The 24,571-nt window shown below is 39.9% G+C and overlaps 1 long non-coding RNA gene across 6 annotated transcripts in view; it reads right to left on the reverse strand.

Annotated features, from left to right (window-relative positions):
• LOC308605650 overlaps positions 1 to 24,571 on the reverse strand; it is a 541,064-nt gene that overhangs the window by 25,564 nt on the left and 490,929 nt on the right. For 5 of the 6 annotated variants that reach the window (XR_014013722.1, XR_014013723.1, XR_014013724.1 and 2 more), the window contains 3 exons: positions 17,035 to 17,146; positions 15,409 to 15,589; positions 15,258 to 15,333 (listed from right to left, as the gene is read on the reverse strand). This is a non-coding gene — a long non-coding RNA (uncharacterized lncRNA). The remainder of the gene's footprint in view (positions 1 to 15,257; positions 15,334 to 15,408; positions 15,590 to 17,034; positions 17,147 to 24,571) is intronic. The other variant, XR_014013725.1, reaches the window with a different exon arrangement.

Genomic DNA, 24,571 nt, shown 5'->3' on the forward strand with positions numbered 1-24,571 from the left:
AGGCCTCACCTTCTAATACCATCACATTGGGCATTAGGATTTCAACACAGGAATTTTACAGGGACACAAACATTCAGACCATAGCAGCCACTCTAGCTATGCCTGAGCAAAGTCCATAAGCATCACCAGGCCTCAGTTTCCTCATCTGTGAAACAAACAGAATGACAGCAGATCCTCTGTCATAGGTTAGGGCATGGCCTCGATTAGATGATGCATGTGAATGATGGATGGGCTTGGCATGGTGCCCAGCCTACAGAAAGCTGGACCACCCCCAGCTACTCTTTGTAGTGTCTCATATAGTGTTGGTGTGGTTTGTCTTTCAGTGAAGGGGCTGGTGATGCTTGTCCCTAACACTCCAGTACAGGGCTTAGCAGAAACTAAGTGCTCAGAACAAAGGGAATGGATAAAGAAGGATATAGTAAGGAGATGCATAGGGTATCTAACCATCACTATGAAAATTACAGTAATTGGTTGAAAGCAATGGAGCAAACAGGTTTGCCTAAAAAGACAAAAATAATAGTAGTATGAATGGTAGCTTACGGATCTTTCATTCTTAGTCTGCTTCTTAGATTGATTTACATTATGAGCATGAGTGTGTGAATGTGATTGTGTATGTATTGGGGGAGGGTGGCTTCCTGGCCTCATAGCACCGATTGAAAACCCTTGTTGTCCTGGCAGGCAACAGCCAGGGGACAGATCCCCAAGGGGTGGGTTTATCCCTGGGTCAGTTGCTGAGGAAGCCTGAGCATCTGCTATTATTCTTGTCCAAGTGGCTGTGGACAGGCAGTTCAGAATGCCTGAACTGCTGCTGGGAAACCAGGGTGACTTAGACCTGGGGACTGATGATACGTGTTGTCATATTTCTGAATAATTAAAGAGCAGCTTCTATTTGTGGGGACTTACTTGGAAGCCCTCACAATGTATTAGTGGTCAAGCAGGCTTCATGTGTGAGAGTTTAAAAGGTGAGAGAGGGATTGCTGGGTCATATGGTAGTTCTATTTTTAGTTTTTTAAGGAACCTCCATACTGTTCTCCATAGTGGCTGTATCAATTTACATTCCCACCAACAGTGCAAGAGGGTTCCCTTTTCTCCACACCCTCTCCAGCATTTGTTGTTTGTAGATTTTCTGATGATGCCCATTCTGACCGGTGTGAGGTGATACTTCATTGTAGTTTTGATTTGCATTTCTCTAATGATTAGTGATGTTGAGCATCTTTTCATGTGTTTGTTGGCCATCTGTATATCTTCTTTGGAGAAATGTCTATTTAGGTCTTCTGCCAATTTTTGGATTGGGTTGTTTGGTTTTTTCATATGTATATGTATAGCTCATTCACTTTGTTATAAAGCAGAAACTAACACACCATTGTAAAGCAATTATACTCCAATAAAGATGTTAAAAAAAAAAAAAGGTGAGAGAGGAAACCCACGGCCAAGAAGATAAAGTTTAGCGCTATAAGTAAGCGTGAGCCGTACATGGTGTCTACATCCAAAGAAACACCGTTTCCTGAAGGCATGCCTTCCAGGCCCCTTTGCATTTGTACACCATTCAATTTCTTTAGCAAAGCTGGCCCAGAATAATGTGTAATGAGGGGTGAGAGAGGTTTGATGTGCCTCTTGAGGCCAGGCATTTTCCTAGCCATGGGGACATTCAGACCAGGGCTTCTTAGAACCGAGGAGGTGACCTCATGAGCAACAAGTCTTTCTCTCTGAGCCTCAAGCTTTTGTTTTTCTGTAAAATGGAACTAAAGGTGTAGGACCTGCCCATCTTATAGGGTTGTGATGATGATGGTCAAATTGGGTGATGCATGTGATGTAAGAAAAAATGAGCATTTGGGCTGATATAAGGAAGTGTCACTTGTATGAAAAGATGTGACTTCATTCCTTTAATTTGTGGGGTCTGCCTGTGTGTGATTCTAGGCATTCCTTTTCCCCTTGTAGCTTGGTGAACAGCAAGAGGTAGGTTTCTGTCTCAGAAAAAAAAAAACAACAAAAAACCCCGATTATTTACAAGAGCTGGAGTATGCCAACTCCAGAAGCAGACAGGGTGCTTCCTGGGGCCTCTGAAGACTGAACTAGAAATTCTCCCCTTGCTGAGCCCAAAGGAAATATGGGCAGGAACCAGAAATCACTCAGGATTCAGAAATAGTGGCCATTTACAGAGTAAAGCTACTAAATTATGCCCAGCCAGCTGTCTTTAGAATATGATTATAGGTGACCCAAAGGAGCAAAACTAGCCCAACCACAAAGGAATGAATGCTTCTTAATGCCATGATGTGCAGAGCCCAACATCAGCTACCACTGACAGAATTTACATGAAAAAGTATAGGGATAGATATGTTCCATGCTGGGTGTCTCTGAGTTTGCTCAAATTAATGTTATTTAGTTTTAAACAGTTGCTGATAAGGTCGGTAGGTAGGTAGATGAAAGAAAAGGAGGTGAAGGAGGGAGGGAATAGGGGATAGGTAGGTAAATATAGATACAGCTAGAATGAACTATTTTTTCTCAACTTCCAATCTTTCTTTTGATGAAAAAAATGCTCATACATTGAAAAGACATAGGGAGAGCCTTGTGTTCAGAGTTGAGGGGTCTATAATAGAATTCCAGCTATGACAATTCCTCAAAGCCCCCATGTGTGAGCTCACGCCTACTTGTGCACATGGTGTGTCCTATAAAATAAGGGAGTTGGTCCAGATTCATGCATAAAGCCTATCCCAGCTTCAACAGCCTAAGCTCTACTCATAACAGGGAGGTTTAGCTGAGAAATTCTCAATACCTGGGCCACTGTCATGACATGGCCAGTGGAGCAGCCATCGTATATTTTAATTATGGCAAGAAAGCAACTTTTTTGATAGAATGGGTGAGTGCAAACATTTGGCAACTTCCTGCATGAGTGCAAATGAAAAGCGATTATATTAGGGCTGTTATTTTTTTCAAGAATGACTTCCTTTGTGTGGCAATAGAAGGCTTTCAGGAAATTATTCTTTCTGGCACTGCTGGTGTTTAAGCACCAGAATTAACCTTCATTCAGTAATCTAAAGGAACTGTTTTCCAGGTTAATTAAGTGAATAATCCTTGATGTTTGACAATGAAATATAACATGGGAACAGCATGAGGCAGTTTTCCCCTTTAATTAAAAAAAAAGGGTCTTGTCTACTCTATTTCATATTAGAGCTGCCATCATTATCTGTAAGCAGACACAGAGCTGATGAGTTTCTTTGGGTCAGACATTTTTTTTTCCTATGCATAAAACAATCCAGACTAGTACTTCTCGAATTTTAGTGTTCATTAGAATAATCTGAAGATCTTTTTTAAATGCAGAGTAGGGTACAGTAGTTTGAGATGGGACCTACCAGAGATCCTGCATTTCTCTCAGTCTCTCAGGTAAAGCTTATGATGGTGCTCACCCATGAACCCCACTTTCAGATCTCTGTATCTATGACATATCTTCTTATCTATATATGGGGGGAGGGAAAAGAGCGAAGGAGGGAGAGAATGAACCAAGTTGTTCTAAGATGCTGGGGCTGTGATGGGCTATTCTTACCCATCAGCCAGGACCCCTTGCCCTGTGCATTAACTAAGCTGGGGAGCTCTCAGGGTGAATTGAGCTGTCAACCACAGCTGTGGCTGAAATCAGATGCAGGTCAAAGGGACGTTACTCTGGGCGCCAAAAGCATCCGCTGTATTAGGACACAGAGGAGAGTGAGGAGAAGATTATGTCTGGCACCCAGAGAAGCCAGACATGAATGTTAACTACCGGGTGCACCAGGAATCCGTAGACATGTCCCTGAAATAGACCCATGAACAGATGCTCAGAAGTAGACACCACGAAAGCCAGATACAGATGCTTCAAAGTCTTCAGACTTCATGAAGAGCAGCACCTGGGTGTCAATTTGGTGTCTGTGCCCTTGTTGTCACAGAGTCACCTGAATGTGCACTGGCTTCTACCTGTGAGGTCAACTTGGTCAGCTTGGGAGCTGGAGATGGAGCTTGGGCATGGGTGGTGGTGGACTCCACGTACTCAGAAATCCTCATAGAATTGGACCGAAATAACCCTCATTCCTATGCACTGGGCTAACTGGCCAGGGTTCCAAACAATCCCAGCTTCAAGGCTGCCTTGCTTTTCTCTTAGGCTGTTAAAGGAACATTCTAAATGCATCTCTTTTCATTCGTCCCTTATGAACAGCTGTTGACCAGAGAGGTCTCTTTTGGCATCAGAGAGGGTTAAAGGAGGAGAAGTACAGTTGTGAAAAACTCTTTGACATTTCAAATATAATAAGTAACTGAACATCCAAATCAGGAAGGGGAATTCCCCTGACATTAGGCTGTGGGACTCAGAGGCACCGCCAACTCCCTCATCAATTTTAGGACTCACAAAAGTGAAGCTCTGGCATCCCCCACACCCTGGTAAGGCTATCTCCTTTATGGCTGTGCAACCATAGAGGCTCGGGTGATTAAACATCTCTAATGAGCCTAACAGAAGACAATGGCATCTGTTATTTACCTAGGGGGAAGTCAGGGGGGAAAAAGTGTGTGAGCTGGGGATCATTTATGCAGCATTTAACTAGGGTTGGGATGGTGGAAGGGAGCTGGAGGTGGAACATCAGTTAGGCCTAAGCATATGGGAATATTTTCTGATCAAACATAGGACAACTCTGTGTTGTTCAGACCAGGGCAGAAAAGAGAGATGGCAACTCGCATAATACAGGAGTAAAGGGAAATGGCACTTACGGAGCACCTACCACATACCAGGAACTAACCCTTTTGCTTCTGTATACTGCTTTTTCTAGAACAATACAACAACCTCAGTAAATAGTGACTTAAATTTTTTCCATTTTATATGAAGAAATAGATGTTCAGTGACCTTAAGACTTACTTATTCCTTCAAAGCTAAAAATTGCTGGAACTTTCAAATCTAGATCTGCTTGAACCCAAGGTCAAGAAGTTCCCACTTTGGGTAATTTTTAAAATGTTATTATTATATAATATTAAGGCTGTGGATGAAAGAGGCAAATCATTACATATACAACGTATGCAAATATGTTTTCTCTACGTGGGTATTAATTGTGGCTCTGTGCTTCCCAGAAGGGAAGTCAGGGAGGGAAATAGGGAATGAAGGTATTTTGCAGACCTAATGAGGCCTGTAAACTGAAGACAAGGTGTTTAAAGTTTGTTTGGTAGTATCATCTTCAGACTTTATGCATGTAGCTCTTCAATAAAACAAATAGATAAAATTATATGGTTCATTCATATATATTTATATAGGGCCTCTTATTCCAGCCCTACTCCCCCTATAATGCCTCCTTGAAACCCCACCTCTAATGGTATCCTTCCTGGACTGCTTTAGTCTTTGTGCTAGCTCCCAGTTGTGCATTCCACAATTTTTCCAGTTATTGAGATATAATTGACATACAGCACTGTGTAAGTTGAAGGTGTGCAGCATACGGACCTGACTTAGATATACTGTGAAGCGATTACCGCAATAAGTTAACATCCATCATCTCATATAGACATGCACACACACAAAAAGAATGTTTCTTCCCTTGTGATGAGAACTCTTAGGATGTACTCTCTTAGCAACTTCCAAATATACCATCCAGCAGTGTTCATTAGAGTAAACACATTGTACGTTACGTCCCCCGTACTTATGTGTCTCATAACTGGAAGTTTGTACCTTTGACCACCTTCATCCAATGCCCCCCACCGCCCGCCCCATCTCTGGCAACCACAAATCTGATCTCTTTTTCTATGAATTTTTCTTTTCTTTTTAAAATTTTATTGGAATATAGTTGATTTACAATGTTGTGTTAGTTTCAGGTGTGCAGCAAAGTGAATCAGTTATACATATACGTACATCCACTCTTTTTTAGATGCTTTTCCGATATAGGCCATTACAGAGTACTGAGTAGAGTTCCCTGTGCTATACAGTAGGTCCTTATTAGTTATCTATTTTCCATATAGTAGTGTGTATATGTCAATCCCAATTTATCCCCCACCCCCTACCCCCGGTAACCATAAGTTTGTTTTCTACATCTTTATTTCTGTTTTGTAGATATCTATGAATTTTTCTTTAAGATTCCAAATGTGAGATCATACAGTATTGTCTTCCTAATTCTCCTTAGCGTAATGCTCTCAAGGTCCATTCATGTTGTCGCAAATGGCAGGATTTCCTTTTTTAATGGTTGAATAATATTTCATTGTATATCTATATTTTATATGTATATATAGTACTTATCTAAAGATAGTATATCACAATTTCTTTATCCATTCATCCATCAATGAACACTTAGGTTGTTTCCATGTCTTGGCGCTTATAAATAATGCTATAGTAAACATGGGGGGTGGAGATATCTCTTCAACATGTGTTTTCATTTCCTTTGGAAATACACCAAGAACTGAGATTGCTGGGTCTTTTGGTAGTTCTGTTTTTAAATTTTGGTGGAACCGCCATACTGTTTTCCATAGTGGCTTTACCAGTTTACATTCCCACTAACAGTATACTAGGATTCCCTTTTCTCCATATCCTTGCCAGCATTTGTTCTCGTCTTTTTCATAAGAGCCATTCTAACAGATGTGAGAAGATATCTAATGCGGCTACGATTTGCATTTCCCCAGTGACTAGTGATGCAAAGCACCATTTCATGTACCTGTTAGCCATCTGAATCAACTATCTTCTTTGGAAAAATGTCTATTCAGGTCCTTTGCCCATTAAAAAAAATAATTAATTTATTACTTTTGGCTGCATTGGGTCTTCATTGCTGCACATGGGCTTTCTCTAGTTGCAGCGAGTGGAGGCTACTCTTCATTGTGGTGTGGTGGCTTCTCTTGTTGTGGAGCATGGGCTCTAGGCACGTGGGCTTCAGTGGTTGTGGCTTGTGGGCTGTAGAGCACAGGCTCAGTAGTTGTGGCACATGGGCTCAGTTGATCCACGGCATGTGGGATCTTCCCGGAGCAGGGCTCGAACCCATGTCCCCTGCATTGGTAGGCAGATTCTTAACCACTGCGCCACCAGGGAACTACCTGCCCATTTTTTAACTGAATTATTTTTTGCTACAGAGTTGTATGAGTTTTTAAATATACTTTGGATATTAACTCCTTATCAGATATATGATTTGCAAATATTTCTTCCCATTCTGTAGTTGTTTTTCATTTTGTTGATTCTTTTGTTGTGTGGAAGCTTTGTAGTTTGATGTAATCCCACTTGTTTATTTTTAAATATCTGAAAAAAATCATTGCTAAGACCCATCTCAAGGAGCTTTTTTCCTATCTTTTCTTCTAGTTTTATGGTTTCAGGTCTTCGTTTAAGTCTTTAATTCATTTTGAGTTGATTTTTTGTGAAGGGTAGAAGATAGGAGTATAGCTTCATTTTTTTTTTTATAGGTGCTTTTTTCCCAGCACCATTTATTCAAGCATTCTTCAATTTCTCCATTGAGTGTTCTTGGGTCCCTGGTCAATTTTAGTTGACCATATATGCTTGGGTTTATTTCTGGGTTCTCAATTCTGTTCCAATGTTCTGTGTGTTTGTTTTAATGCCTGTACTGTACTGTTTCAATTACTATAGCTTTATAATGCAGTTTAAAATCAGAAAGTGTGATGCCTCCTACTTTCTTCTTCTTTCTCAGACTTGCTTTGGCTATTTGGGGTCTTTGGTGGTTCCATATATTTTAGGATTGTTTTTTCTACTTCTGTAAAAAATGCCATTGGAATCTTGATAGGGATTGTGTTGCTTCTACAGATGCCTGTGGGTAGTTTGAACATTTTAACAATATTAATCCTTCTAATCCATGAACACAGGACACCTTTCCATTTATTTGTGTTTTCTTCAATTTCTTTCATCAATGTTTTGTACTTTTCAGTGTAGAGATCTTTCACCTCCTCGGTTAAATGTATTCCCAAGTATTTTATTGTTTTAGATAGAATTGTAAATGAGAAAAATTAATTTTTCAGATAATTTTTTGTCAATGAATAGAAACTAATAATTTTTGCATGTTAATTTTGTATCCTGCAACTTTACTGATGTTGATTAGATCTAGTAATATTTTGGTGGAATGTTTAGGGTTTTCTATATATAAAGTCATGTCATCTGCAAACAGAGACAATTTTACTTCTTTCTTTCCAATTCTGATGCCTTTACTTTTTGTTTGTTTTGCTTTCTTAATTGCTCTGGCTAGGACCTCCAGTACTATGGTGAATAGGAGTGGTGAGAGTGGGCACCCTTGTCTTGTTCCTGATGCTAGAGGAAAAATTTTCAACCTTTCACCATTGAGTATGATGTTAACTGTGGACCTGTCATATATGGCTTTTATTATGTTGAGGTGTATTCCTTCTATGCCCAATTTATTAAGAGTTTTATCATGAATGGATGTTGAATTTTGTCAAATCCAAATTTTTCTATATCTATTGAGATGATCACATAATTTTTTGCTTTCATTCTATTTGTGTGATGTAACTAATTTACATATGCTGAATCAGCCTTGCATTCTAGGGGTAAATCTCACTTGATGATGGTGAGTGATCCTTTAAATGTGCTGTTGAATTTGGTTTGCTAGTATTTTATTGAGCATTTTTATATGTATATTCATGAAGGATATCAACCTACAGTTTTCTTGTATCTTTTCTGGCTTTAGTATCAAGGTAATGTTGGCCTTGTAAAATGAGTTTGGGACTATTCCCTCTTATTTGATTTTTTTGAAGAGTAGAAGGTTTGGAATTAATTCTTTTTTAAATGTTTGATAAAATTCACCAGTGAAGCCATCTGGTCCTAGGCTTTTCTTTGTTGGAAAAATTTTTTTAATTACTAATTCAATATCCTTACTAGTTTATTTTTTTCAGTTATACATACATATAAATGTATGTGTATATATATATGTGTGTATGTGTGAGTATATATATTCTTCATATACAGGATATTGAATATAGTTCCCAGTGCTATACAGTAGGACCTTGTTGTTTATCCACTCTATATACAATAGTTTGCAGCTGCTAGTCCCAAACTCCCAATCCAGCCCTCCTCTACCCCTCCTCCACCTTGGAACCACAAGTCTGTTCTCTATGTCTGTGAGTCTGTTTCTGTTTCATAGATACGTTCATTTGTGCCATATTTTAGATTCTACATATAAGTGATATCATATGGTATTTGTCTTTCTCTCTCTTTCAGACTTACTTCACTTAGTATGATAATCTCTAGGTCCATCCATGTAGCTGCAAAGGACGTTATTTCATTCTTTTTTATGACTGAGTAGTATTCCATTGTATGTATGTATATACCACATCTTCTTTATCCATTCATCTGTCGATGGACATTTAGGTTGTTTCCATGTCTTGGACATTTAGGTTGTTTCCATGTCTTGGCTATTGTAAATAGGACTGCTGTGAACACAGAGGTGCATGTATCTTTTCAAATTATAGTTTTGTCCCAGGAGGGGGATTGCTGGATCATATGGCAACTCTTTTTAGTTTTTTGAGGAACTTCCATACTGTTCTCTATAGTGGCTGCACCAATTTACATTCCTACCAACAGTGTAGGTGGAACCTACACTGTTTAACTGTTCTTAATATTATAGGGCAATTTTAATATTTTTCATAATTCATCAATTCATATACTAAGTACTCACAGGGCACAGGCCACTGTCCCAACCTTGTAAGAATCTAACAGCATTATTAAAGCACTGTGGTCTCAGGCCCAAATTATCATCTCAGCAGATCCAAGTCTGTACTAAGCAGTCAGATCCATGTATTTGGCCAAAGGTTAGTTCAGTTTGAGAGTATACATCCCTGCCACCATCCCAACCCACACTGCTCAAACTGCTTTCTCCTGGTCATGTGTGTGACACCCTTTTCTCCACACCCTCTCCAGCATTTCTTATTTGTAGACTTTTTAATGAAGGCCATTCTGACTGGTGTGAGGTGGTACCTCATTGTAGTTTTTTTTTTTTTTTTTTTTTTTTTTTCTTTTTGTGGTATGCGGGCCTCTCACTGTTGTGGCCTCTCCCGTTGCGGAGCACAGGCTCCGGACGCGCGGGCCCAGCGGCCATGGCTCACGGGCCCAGCCGCTCCGCGGCATATGGGATCCTCCCAGACCGGGGCACGAACCCGTATCCCCTGCATCCGCAGGCGGACTCTCAACCACTGCGCCACCAGGGAGGCCCCTCATTGTAGTTTTGATTTGAATTTCTCTAATAATTAACAATGTTGAGCATCTTTTCATGTGCCTTTTGGCCAACTGTATGTCTTCTTTGGAGAAATGTCTATTCAGGTCTTGTGCCCATTTTTTGATTGGGTTGTTCTGGGTTTTTTTGTTTTGTATGAGCTGTTTGTATATTTTGGAAATAAATCTCTTGTTGGTCACATCATTTGCAAATAATTTCTCCCAGTCCATAGGTTGTCTTTTCATTTTGTTTATGGTTGTGTTTTCTGTGCACAAGCTTATAAGTTTGATTAGGTCCCATTTGTTTATTTTTGTGTTTATTTCTATTTCCTGGGTAGATTGACCTAAGAAGACGTCAGTGTCAAAGAATGTTTTGCCTGTGTTCTCTTCTAGGAGTTTTATGGTATCGTGTCTTATATTTAAGTTTTTAAGTCATTTTGAGTTTTTGTGTATGGTGGGAGGGTGTGTTCTAACATCACTGATTTACATGCAACTGTCCAACTTTCCCAGCACCACCTGCTGAAGAGACTGTCTTTTTCTCATTTTATATTCTTGCCTCCTTTGTCCAAGATTAGTTGTCCATAGGTGTGTGGATTTATTTCTGTGCTCTCTCTTCTATTCCATTGATCTGTATGTCTGTTTTTGTGCCAATACCATGATATTTTGATTACTGTAGCTTGGTAGTATTGTCTGAAGGCTGGGAGGTTATGCGTCCTGCTTTATTCTTTTTCCTCAGGATTGCGTTGGCAATTCTGGGTCTTTTATGGTTCCATATAAATTTTAGGATTATTCTAGTTCTGTGAAAAATGTCATGGGTAATTTGATGGGGATTGCATTAAATCTGTAGATTGTTTTGGGTAGTATGGCCATTTTAATAACATTAATTATTCCAATCCAAGAGCATGGGATTCAATATCCTTACTAGTAATTGATCTGTCCAGATATTCTGTTTCCTCCTAATTTGGTGTTGGTAGGTAATATATTTCTAAGAATTTTTCCATTTGTTCTAGGATGTCCAGTTTGTTGGTATATAGTTGTTCATAGTAGCCTCTTAGGATGCTTTGTATTTCTGTAGTACCAGATGTAACGTCTCCTTTTTTCCTTTATTAGTCTAGTTAAAGGCTTGTCTATTTATCTTTTCAAAGAACTACCTTATTTTTTTAAATCTTTTGTATTGTTTTCCTGTCCTCTGTTTCTGCTCTAATATTATTTCCTTCTTTCTGCTAACTTGGGTTTATTTTACTTTTTCTAGTTCCTTGAAGCATAGTTAGCTTGCTTATTTGATATCTTTCTGTTTCTTAATGTAGGCCTTTATTATTATGAACTTCCCTCTTAGAACTGGATTTGCTGTATCCCATAAGTTTTGGTATGTTGTGTTTCCAGTTTCATTTGTCTCAAGGTACTTTTCTATTTAATTTTTTCTTTGATCCATTTTGGTCGTTCAGGAGAGAGTTGTTTGATTTCTGTGTTCAAGAGTTATCCAGTTCTCTACTGTTATTGATTTTTAGGTTCATGCCATTTTGGTCAGAGATACTCAGCATGATTTCTATCTTCTTAAAGTTTCAAAGGCTTTTGTTGCCTAATATACCATCTATCCTAGAAAACACTCCATATGCACTTGAATGTGTATTCTGCTGTTGAATAAAATGTTTTGTGTAAGTCCATCTAGTCTATAATGTTGTTCAAATCCACTGTTTCCTTACTGATTCTCTGGATAATCTATCCACTATTGAGCGTGGGATATTAAAGTCCCCAACTATTATTGTATTGCTGTTTATTTCTCCTTTTAGTTCTGTTTTCAGTTTATATATTGAGGTGCTCTGATATAGGGTAATTGTAAATATTATAATTGTTAGATCTTCTTGAAGGACTGATGCCTCTTATCATTATATAATGTCTTTGTCTCTTTTAATATTTTTAAAGTTTATTGTACCTATTATAAGTAGAGCTACTCCTTGCTTTTTATTACCATTTGCTTGAAATATCTTTTTTTTTTCATTCCTTTACTCTCTATGCATATCTATCTTTAGAGCTAAAGTGAGTCTTGTAGGCAGCATATTGTTGGATCTTAATTTTTTTAATGCATTCAGCCATGCTATATCTTTTGATTAGACAATTTAATTCATTTACTTTTAAAGTAATTATTGATAGGTAAGGACTTACTATTGCCATAATTGTTTTCTGACTGGCTTGTAGATGCACTGTTCCTTGCTGCTTATCCTGTTCTTTTGCATGTGTGTTTTGAAGCCTTTTGGTATTAGTATGCTTTAACCTGATTATTATGCTCTTTTGGGTAATAACTACAGTTTTTATCCTTGTGGTTACCATGAGGCTTACATAAAGTATCTTAAAATTAGAACATCCTATTTTAATGTTACAATTTACACATTTTTAATATTTCACAGCCATAACAGGTTATTATAGGTATGGTTATTTTTACTACATTTGTTTTTAGTTTTTAAACTAGAGTTGTAAATGAAACATCCCCCCATTACCATATTGAAAAATCTGTGATTATAAATTTACCATTACCAGTAAGTTTTATGACATACCTTATGTTTATATGATGTTAATTAGTGTTCTTTTACTTCCACTAGAACTCCCCTTAGCATTTCTTGTAAGGCAGGTCCAGAGGTGATGAACTCGCTTACCTTTTGTTTGTTCAAGAAAGTTATTATCTTTCATTTTTGAATAATTCTTGGTTAACAGTGTTTTCCTTTCAGTGTTTTTAATGTATTGTCCCACCCTCTCCTGGCCTGAACGCTGCTATTGAAAAATGCACCTATAGTCTTATGGAGGTTCCCATTTATGTAACTTCCCTCTCTTCCGTTGCTGCTTTCAAAATTCTTTGTATTTGACAATTTAATTAGGTGTCCCAGTGTAGTCCTATTGGGGTTCAACCTATTTTGGATCCTTTAGGTCTCATGGATCTGGATGTCCATTTCTCTCTCCAGGTTTGAGAAATTTCCAACCATTGTTGCTTTAAATATACTTTCCTTTTTTCTTCTCCTTCTGGGATTCCCATAACATGGATGTTTTTTCTTTTAATTTTGTCCCATTTATCCTGTAGGCTTTCTTCACCCTTTTTCATTCTTTTTTCTTGCTCCTCTGACTGGGTAATTCCAAATGCTCCATCTTCTAGATCACTGAATCTTCTGCATGGATGAATCTACGGTTCAAGCTCTCTATTGAATTCTACTGTAGTTTACTCAATGTATTTTTCCTTTGGGATTTGTTGGTTGAACTTTTGTTCATGAATTGTTTTCCTAATTTCATTTAGTTGTCTTTGTGTGCTTGTAGTTCACTAAATTTTTTAAAGAGGATTATTCCAAATTCTTTGTCTGACAGTTTATAGGTCTCCATTTCTTACAGTCAGTTATAAGAGCTTTATTAGTTTCTTTTGGTGGTGTCATATTTACCATTTTTTATGATCCTTGATTTCTTATGCCGGTATCTACATGCTTGAGTAAGTAGTCTCCTCTTCCAGACTTTACCAGACCACTTAATTGGTTTTCTGCATGTCAGTCTGTAACGTCCTTGGCAGGTGGGGCTTGCTGTCAGGGTCTATTTAGGCAAGGCTTTTGCCCAAGCTCTGAGGTGTTGCCACTCTTGATTTTGCTCCCTGCCCAAATGAGACTGTATGATGGGCTCAGCTATTTCCTGGGTTCTCTGGTCAGGCTTTCTAATTGGGACTGGGTATATATTATACTCAGCAGTAGAGAAGGCTATGAATTAGCATCCCTGTCCTGATGGGGCAGCAGAAAAAGGCATCAAGGTCTGGATGACTCATTGTTTAGGGAATTGAACTAGGCAAGACTATGTACTGAATTTCCTTGCCTGACAGGGCCACCATTTTGTGCTGCAGAGGGGGATAACCCTGGGATTTGCTTTCTGCTCACTGTCACTGTAAGCAAGACTGTAAAATGGGCTCCACAGCTTCCTATGTGCTCTGTTTAGGTCCCCTGGTTGGCAGGCTGTAGTCAGAAGTGAGTTCCTGCAAATTAGTTTTTCTGCCCAGACAGGGCCCTTTGTAGGCTCTAAGGCTGGCAAGGCTCTTATTTGGAGGTCAAATTAGGCAGAACTTGGTACCAAATTCCCTAGCCTCAGTAGTCACTGTCCCAGTTCTGCAGATGGGTAGGACCACCGACCAGGTTCTTGGTGGCAGTGTAACTGGAGGTGCAAGATGGGCTACACAGATTCCTGGGAACTCTGGTTAGGGTTCCTTGCTGGGTGGGGCTGTACATTAGCTTCCCTGCCCAGTCAAGCTGCAGAATAGGCCCCTGGCCCAGCAAGGGCTTTGTTTGGGAATCAAATAAGACAGACCTGTATGCTAAGCTCCCTGGAGAAGATGGGTCACCATCTTGACTCTGCAGACACAAAGCCGCTGGTCATGTTCTCTGTTCAAATACCACTGTAATCAGGGCTACAGGGTATGCTACCAAGATTCCCAGGAACACTGGTTAGAGTTTTGGTTAGAGGCTGTATGCAGCAGTGGGCAGGGCTACAGCTTAGTTTCTCTGCACAGGGGGGCAGGGGAGCCCCAGAAAAGGCCCCAAGGCTGATAAGACTCATTTGGGGACTAAGGAGGCAGTCCTGCCAATCAAACTGTTCGCAGAGACCAGCCAGTGACCCCAGATGGGCAGCACCACTGGCCAGGCTCCCTGCTCAGGTGCTGCTATGCTAAGTCATTTTCCAGGTGCTGAGGCTTCCTGGTTGAGCAGGGCCATGAGTTCGCACCCCTGCTTAGGGGTATAGGGGCCAGGCTCAGCTTGAGCTTTTCATCTGAGGCCCCAAATCAGGCAGACCTGTACCCCATTGAGTTCCCACCACCTCAGCTCAGCAGATGAGTGAAGCTACTGGTTAAGACTTCTACTTGGGCACTGCAGGTAAGAACTCAGTTGGCCAAGATCCAAGTATTTGTTGGTTGTTCAGACCCCTCCCCTCTTCTCCATCACAATCTGATTCTGAATGGGGACTCCCAAGAAGTTACCCACATTGCTGGGGCAGCTGGATGTCCACCCTGGGCCTTCTCTCACTGGAGGCGCCCTCCTGGGGTGGTAATGTGCCAGCCTGGGGAGGGGCAATATGGTCAGTGTGTAGCTGCTCGTCTTACCCTTCTTGTGTGGTCTGTCTCAGCCCTGTATTCTAGGATTTTCTCAGTGGTGTCTTGTCCAGGAATAGTTGTTGTTCTGTGAGGGGGAATAAAATCAGGAACTCCCCATGGTACCATCTTGATGGCATCACTCCCAGCCCGTAATTCATACCTGTGCAGCCTTCTCTATTTCCTCCTGCCTCTCAGGGTTTCCTGATGGCAGTGAAATCACTGCATCCTTCATATGTCTCTATTACAAGGTACAGTAGAGATGGATGGCTCACCCACTGCTGTTGGAAAGTTCTGTTTTCTTTCCCCCTTGGAGACCTGATGCCAGCAGGCAAGTGTAAATTCTGTGTGACTAGAGTGTGAATTAAATTCTTGATAAAATTTTAATCTTCTAAAGAATGCTACGAGGGAGGCTTGATGAATAAATAGGCCACAAAAGGAAAGGTAGGATTCCCCAAATCATTCAGCCAGTAGGCTGTGGCTCTGGAGGTGGAGGAGGAACCTCTTTCCCTGGGCCCTCCCATCCTAGTTGGAGTTTACGAAGCCTACCTTCAGTCAGGGCATTTATATTTCCTTCTGCCTAGAACCCAGTTTCTCCTGTTCTTTTTTTTTTTTGTGCAGTACGCGGGCCTCTCACTGTTGTGGCCTCTCCCATTGCGGAGCGCAGGATCGGCGGCCATGGCTCACGGGCCCAGCCGCTCCGTGGCATGTGGGATCTTCCCACTGGGGCATGAACCCGTGTCCCCTGCATCAGCAGGCAGACTCTCAACCACTGTGCCACCAGGGAAGCCCTCTCCTGTTCTTTTCTTGGTTGTGCTTTTCAGACCTTCATCCATCAGGTCTTTGCTCAAATGGCAGTCCTTCAGAGAGGCCTTACCTGACCACTTTATTTTTTCCGTAAAGACTTAACATGATCTGCAATTTTTCAGTAATTTAGTTGTTTGTCTGCTTATTTATTGTCTGGACTTCCTCTAGAATTTAACTCCTTATTCACTACAGTAGCCCCTGTGCCTCAGAATCTTAATGTGCTCCTCCCAAATATTGGGAGAATAAATGAACTGGGGGTAAAGTATGCCTTAGATGGTTCCTGCGTGGTAGGAGCATCACCTGTATTACATCATTGTCAGACATGCACAGCCTCACCCTAGACCTAGGATCAGAGTGGGGACCCAGCACTCTACATTGTAACAGGGGCTTCTGATGCATGCTCCAGCTTGAGAGCTACTAGTGGGGGCAGTGCTTCTTTATTGATCTTGAATATGCACCTGAACAGACCTAGGATACCTTAGTAGAATGCAGGTTCTTGTTCAGTAGGTCTGGGTTGGGGGAGGTGTCAGAGAACCTGCATTTCTAACAAACCCAGGTGGCACTCATGCTGCTGACCACCTACCTGCCACTCAAGTAAGTGGTCAGCAGCATCTCTGCAGTTACCTGGGAAGCTGTAAAAATCACTGATGCTGGTCCCTCCCTTAGATGTTCTGATTTAATTGGTCTGGAGTACAGCTATACTGGGTCTTTTTAAAAGCTCCTCAGGCAATTCTAATCTGCAGTCAAGGCTGAGAACTGCCACCTTGGACAGTTTTCAGGTGTGTGCATCCTCAGAACACCACTGGGTGTGCGGACAGGTGACACACTGCAGCTCAGAGCCAGGGTATGCATAGAGTTCAGACACCATAAGACACAAGACCTGAGGGTTCTGTGGGAGACCTAAAAAAGGAAGTCGATGGGGAGACAAACTCAAGGAGAAACTGTAAGCAGTGGGGGAAACTAAATCCCTCAGCCCACTTACCGACCTAGATCTGCAAACACATCCGCTCAATACAAGGATTTGATGATGCTCAATCCATACAGATCCAATGAGTACAAAAACCAATGATGATTTCATCTTGAAGATAAAACTCCTATGGATAAACAAATGTTCCAGGGATTACATTAGCTGGCCAGGTTAATTGAAAATGACTCCAATAATTAGTTTTGTGCATTCAGTTTGTTATTAGTGCAGATGCTTTTCATAGAAAAATGAAACATTTCTGGCTTTTCTGTTGTTCCTCTGAACTTGTGTTCTAAAAAATGCATCATGCATTCAGAGGGTTTGCTAGATTTAAAATAAATCATCCCTTTGGTGTACACAGCCCCATCATATACATTGGGTTATATACCTTGAGATGAAGAGACAAACAGGTGGTGTCTTGTTTTGTCTTTTGTTCCTATTAACATGCCCAGTGGGACTTCTTAAAGGTTGATGTTTATTAGGATGTTTTCAAGAATGCTCTTTAAAGTGAACAAGAACATGAATATAAATACTGTTCCTAATAAATTAGATTTTTAAAAGAGGAATGTGAAAGAAGGCATTATGAATGTAACAAACAAGACGCAGGAAGTGGGTTGTTACCCTGAATCTAACTCCCAGATTCTCCATTTCATCATCTCAAGATGCTATAGGGATGAACAGGAAGTTCTGGGAGGCATTATGCAGAATAGTGTTAAGATACCACGTTTGACTAAAAACAGAATTACCATATGATCCAGCAATTCCATTCCTGGGCATATATCCAGACAAAATGCTAATTCAAAAAGATACATGTTCCTCTGTGTTCACAGCAGCACTATTGACAATAGCCAAGACATGGAAACAACCTAAATGTCCATCAACAGATAGATGGATGGATAAAGAAGAGGTGGTGAGGGTGTTGGCCCCGCCCACTTGAGCCTGGGAACCCTACTGAGCTCTCAGGCCAGTCCCCTGCCCTACAAAGCCCTCTCCAGGCCACATGGGTCCTGGGGGCATAGGAGGGAGGCTGGGGGAGAACAGTAGAGGCAGGTGGGAGGGGCACTCCAGGATCTGAAGAGCAGGAGAGGAGCAGGGGCATTGGCCCCACCCACTCAGGCCTGCTGGGCTCCCAGGTGGGGGCCCCCACCGTCTGAGACACACCTGGGACCCTTCTGTTCTATAAGCCACACTCCCACACCCCCAGGGCATTTTCCAGCCCTCTGGGTCCTAAGCATAGGCCCTGCCCTCCACAGCCAAGGCCTTTTCCACTTTCTCCCACACACACACACCCCCTGCACAGCTTGCAGGATCTTGGTTCACAAGCTGGGGGTCAGGCAGAAGCTCTTGCAGTGAGAGCTCTGAGTCCAAACCACTGGACTAACAGAGACCCTCAGACCCCAGGGAATATTCATCTGAGTGAGGTCTCCTACAGGTCCTCATCTCAGCACCAAGACCCAGCTCTACCCAACAGCCTACAAACTCCACTGTTGGAAGCCTCAGGCCAAACAACCAGTAAGACAGGAATACAATCCCACTCATCCAAAAAAAAAAAAAAATGAGATGGCAAAAAAATATGTCACAGATGAAGGAACAAGGTAAAATCCTACAAGACCCAATAAATGAAGAGGAAATAGGCAATCTACCTGAAAAAAGAACTCAGAGTAATGACAGTAAAGATGATCCAGACTCTCAGAAGTAGAATGGAGGCCTGGATTGAGGAAATACAAGAAATGTTTAACAGAGATCTAGAAGAACTAAAGAACAAACAAAGATGAACAACACAATAACTGAAATGAAAAATACACCAGAAGGAATCAATAACAGAATAACTGAGGCAGAAGAATGAATGAGCTGGAAGACAAAATGGGGGAAATAACTGCCAAGGAGCAGAAAAAAGAATTGAAGACAATCTCAGACACCTCTGGGACAACACTAAATGCACCAACATTCGAATTACAGGGGTCCCAGAAGGAGAAGAGAGAAAGGACCCAAGAAAATATTTGAAGAGATTATAGTGGAAAACTTCCCTGACATGGGAAAGGAAATAGTCACTCAAGTCCAGGAAGCACAAAGAGTCCCGTACAGGATAAACGCTAGGAGAAACACACCAAGGCACATATTAATAAAACTAACAAAAATTAAATTCAAAGAAAAAATATTAAAAGCAGCAAGGGAAAAACAAAATAAAACATATAAAGGAATCCCTATAAGGTTATCAGCTGATTTTTCAGCAGAAACTCTGCAGGCCAGAAGGGAGTGGCAGGATATACTTAAAATGATGAAAGAGAAAAACCTACAGCCAAGATTACTCTACCCAGTGAGAATCTCATTCAGACTTGATGGAGGAATCAAAAGCTTTTCAGACAAGCAAAAGCTAAGAGAATTCAGCACCATCAAACCAGCTTTACAATAAATGCTAAAGAAACTTTGCTAGGCAGGAAACACAAGAGAAGAAAAAGACCCACAAAAACAAACCCAGAACAATTAAGAAAATGGTAACAGGAACATACATATTAATAATAACCTTGAATGTAAATGGATTAAATGCCCCAACCAAAAGACACAGACTGGCTGAATGGATACAAAAACAAGACTCATATATATGCTGTCTCCAAGAGACCCACTTCAGACCGAGGGACACATACAGACTGAAGGTGAAGGAATGGAAAAAGATATTCCATGCAAATGGAAATCAAAAGAATAGCAATATTCTGGAATAGCAATACTCATATCAGATAAAATAGACTTTAAAATAAAGACTATTACAAGAGACAAAGAAGGACACTACATGATGATCAAGGGATCATCCAAGAAGAAGATATAACAATTATAAATGTTTATGCACCCAACATAGGACCACCTCAATACATGAGGCAAATGCTAATAACCATGAAAGGAGAAATCAACAGTAACACAATAATAGTAGGGGACTTTAACACCCCACTCACAGCAATGGACAGATCATCCAAAGAGAAAATAAATAAGGAAACACAAGCTTTAAATGACACAATAGACCAGATAGATTTCATTGATATTAATTGACCATTCCACCCGAAAGTGGCAGAGTACACTTTCTTCTCAAGTGCACACAGAACATTCTCCAGGACAGATCACATCTTGGGTCACAAATCAAGCCAAGGAAAATTTACGAAAATTGAAATTGTATCAAGCATCTTTTCTGACCACAACACTATGACACTGGAAATCAATTACAGGAAAAAAAAAACTGTAAAAAGCACAAATACATGGAGGCTAAACAGTGCACTACTAAATAACCAAGAGATCATTGAAGAAATCAAAGAAGACATAACAACAAATGACAATGAAAACCCAATGGCCCAAAACCTATGGGACACAGCAAAAGCAGTTCTAAGAGGGAAGTTCATAACAATACAATCTCACCTCAAGAAACAAGAAAAATCTCAAAAAAACAATCTATCCCTACGCCTAAAGGCAACTAGGGAAAGAAGAACAAAGAAAACCCAAAGTCAGCAGAAGGAAAGAAATCATAAAGATCAGAGCAGAAATAAATGAAATAGAAACAAAGAAAACAATAGCAAAGATCAATAAAACTAAAAGCTGGTTCTTTGAGAAGATAAACAAAATTGATAAACCATTAGCCAGACTCATCAAGAAAAAAACGGAGAAGATTCAAATCAATAGAATTAGAAATGAAAAAGGAGAAATCACAACTGACACTGCAGAAATACAAAGTTATAAGAGACTACTTCAAACAACTCTATGCCAATAAAACGGACAAGCACAAAGAAATGGACAAATTCTTGGAAAGGTACAATTTTACAAGACTGAACCAGAAGATTTAGAAAATATAAACAGACCTATCACAAGTAATGAAATTGAAACTGTAATTAAAAATCTTCCAACAAACAAAAGTCCAGGACCAGATGGCTTCACAGGCGAATTCTATCAAACATTTTGAGGAGAGCTAACACCCATCTCAAACTCTTCCAAAAAATTGCAGAGGGAGAAACACTCCCAAATCCATTCTACGAAGCCACCATCAACCTAACACCCAAACCAGAAAAAGATAACACAAAAAAAGAAAATTATAGGCCAATATCACTGATGAATATAGATGCAAAAATGCTGAACAAAATACTAGCAAACAGAATCCAACGACATATTAAAAGGATCATACACCATGAAGTGGGATTTATCTCAGGGATGCAGGGATTCTTCAATATACGCAAATCAATGTGATACACCATATTAACAAAGTAAGAAATAAAAACCATATGATCATCTCAATAGATGCAGAAAAAGCTTTTGACAAAATTCAACACCCATTTATGATAAAAACTGTCCAGGGCTTCCCAGGTGGCGCAGTGGTTGAGAGTCTGCCTGCCAACGCAGGGGACATGGGTTTGTGCCCCAGTCCAGGAAGATCCCACATGCCACGGAGCAGCTGGGCCCGTGAGCCATGGCTGCGGAGCCTGTGCTCTGCAACGGGAGAGGCCACAACAGTGAGAGGCCCGTGTACCACACACACAAAAAAAAACCAAACTGTCCAGAAAATGGGTAGAGGGAACCTACCTCAACATGATAAAGGCCATATATAACAAACCCACAGCAAACATCATACTCAGTGGTGAAAAACTGATAGCATTTCCACTAAGATCAGGAAAAAGATAAGAATGTCTACTCTCGCTACCCTTATTCAACATAGTTTTGGAAGTCCTAGCCATGACAATCAGAGAAGGAGTAAAAAGGAATCCAAATTGGAAAAGAAGAAGTAAAACTGTCACTGTTTACATATGACATGATACTATACATAGAGAATCCTAAAGATGCCACCAGAAAACTACAAGAACTAATCAATGAATTTGGTAAGGCTGCAGGATACAAAATTAATGCACAGAAATCTCTGGCATTCCTATACAGTAACAATGAAAAATCAGAAAGAGAAATTAAAGAAACAATCCCATTTACCATTGCAACAAAAAGAATGAAATACCTAGGAATAAACCTCCCTAAGGAGGCAAAAGACTTGTACTCAGAAAACTATAAAACACTGATGAAAGAGATAAAAGATGACATAAACAGATGGATAAAAATACCATGTTCTTGGAAGAATCAATATTGTGAAAATGACTATACTACCCAAAGCAATCTACAGATTCAATGCAATCCCTATCAAACTACCAATGGCATTCTTCACAGAATTAGAACAAAAGAATTTTACAATTTGTATGGAAACACAAAAGACCCCGAATAGCCAAAGGAGTCTTGACAAAGAAAAATGGAGCTGGAGGAATCAGGCTCCCCAGCTTCAAACTGTACCAAAAAGCTACAGTAATCAAGACAGTATGGTACTGGCACAAAAACAGCAATATAGATCAATGGAACAGGATAGAATACCCAGAGATAAACCCACACACATATGGTCACCTAATTTATGACAAAGGAGGCAAGAATATACAATGGGGAAAAGACAGCCTCTTCAATAAGTGGTTCTGGGAAAACTGGACAGCTACATGTAAAAGAATGAAATTAGAACACTCCCTACCACTATACCCAAAAATAAACTCCAGATGGATTAAAGACCTAAATCTAAGGCCAAACACTATAAAACTCTTAGAAGAACTCATAGGAAAGACACTCTTTGACATAAACCACAGCAAGATCTTTTTTGACCCACCTCCTGAAGTAATGAAAATAAAAACAAAAATAATCAAATGGGACCTAGTTAAACTTAAAAGCTTTTGCACAGCAAAGGAAACCATAAACAAGACAAAAAGACAACCCTCAGAATGGGAGAAAATATTTGCAAATGAAACAATGGACAAAAGGATTAATCTCCAAAATATACAGACAGCTCATGAAGCTCAATATCAAAAAATCAAATCCAATTAAAAATGGGCAGAAGACCTAAATAAACATTTTACCAATGAAGACATACAGATGGCCAAGAGGCACATGAAAAGATGCTCAACATCACTAATTATTAGAGAAATACAAGTCAAAACTACAATGCTGTATCACCTCACACCAGTCAGAATGGCCATCATCAAAAAATCTACAAACAGTAAATGCTGGAAAGGGTGTGGTGAAAAGGGAACCCTCCTGCACTGTTGGTGGGAATGTAAATTGACACAGCCACTATGGAGAACAGTATGGAGGTTCCTCAAAAAACTAAAAATAGAAGTACCATACAACCCAGCAATCCCACTACTGGGCATATACCCTGAAAAACCATAATTCGAAAAGAGACACGTACCCAAATGTTCACTGCAGCACTATTTACAATAGCCAGGACATGGAAGCAACCTAAATGTCCACTGACAGATGAATGGATAAAGAAGATGTGGCACATATATACAATGGAATATTAGCCATAAGAAGAAACGAAATTATTTGTAGTGAGATGGATGGACCTAGAGTCTGTCAGACAGAGTGAAGTAAGTCAGAAGGAAAAACAAATACCATTTGGTAATGCATATATACGGAATTAAAAAAATGGTACTGATTAACCTAGTGGCAGGGCAGGATAAAGACGTAGACTTAGAGAATGGACTTGAGGACACAGTGGCGGGGAGGGGGAAGCTGGGGTGAAGTGAGACTAGCATCGACATATATACGCTACCAAATGTAAAATAGTTAGCTAGTGGGAAGCAGCCGTATAGCACAGGGAGATCAGCTCAGTGTTTTGCGATGACCTAGAGGGGTAGGATAGGGAGGGTGTGAGGGCAGCTCAAGAGGGAGGTGATGTGGGGATATATGTATACATATAGCTGATTCACTTTGCTGTACAACAGAAACTAACATAGTATTGTGAAGCAGTTATACTCCAGTAAAGATCTATTAAAAAAAAAAACCCTCACTACTATATATAAAATAGATAACCAACAGGGACCTACTGTATAGCACAGGGAACTATGCTCAATATTTTGTAATAATCTGTAAGGGAAAAGAATCTGAAATGTGTGTGTGTGTGTGTGTGTGTATATATATATATATAAATGTATATATATATATATATATATATATATATATAAACTGAATCACTTTGTTGAACACCTGAAACGAACACAACATTGTAAATCAACTATACTCCAATTTTTTTTAATGATGAAAAGTCATAAAGAAAAAAGATGGCATATATATATACAATGAAATACTTCTCAGCCATAGAAAAGAATGAAATAATGCCATTTGCAACAACATGGATGGACCTAGAGATTATCATACTAAGTGAAGTCAGAAAGAGAAAGACAAATACCATATGATATCACTTACATGTGGAATCTAAAATATGACACAAATGAACCTATCTATGAAACAGAATCACAGACATAGAAAACAGACTAGTGGTTGCCAAGGGGAAGGGGGTTGGGGGAGGGATGGAGTGGGATGCCAGGGTTAGCAGATGTAAGCTATTATATATAGGATGGATAAACAGCAAGGTCCTACTGTATATAGCACAGGGAACTATATTCAATATCTTATGATAAGCCATAATGGAAAAGAATATGATAAAAGAACATATATATGTATAACTGAATCACTTTGCAGTACAGCAGTAAGTAACACAACA

This window comes from Mesoplodon bidens, assembly GCF_964165515.1.
Source record: "Mesoplodon bidens genome assembly, chromosome: 18".
NCBI classification, from domain to species: Eukaryota; Metazoa; Chordata; class Mammalia; order Artiodactyla; family Ziphiidae; genus Mesoplodon; species Mesoplodon bidens.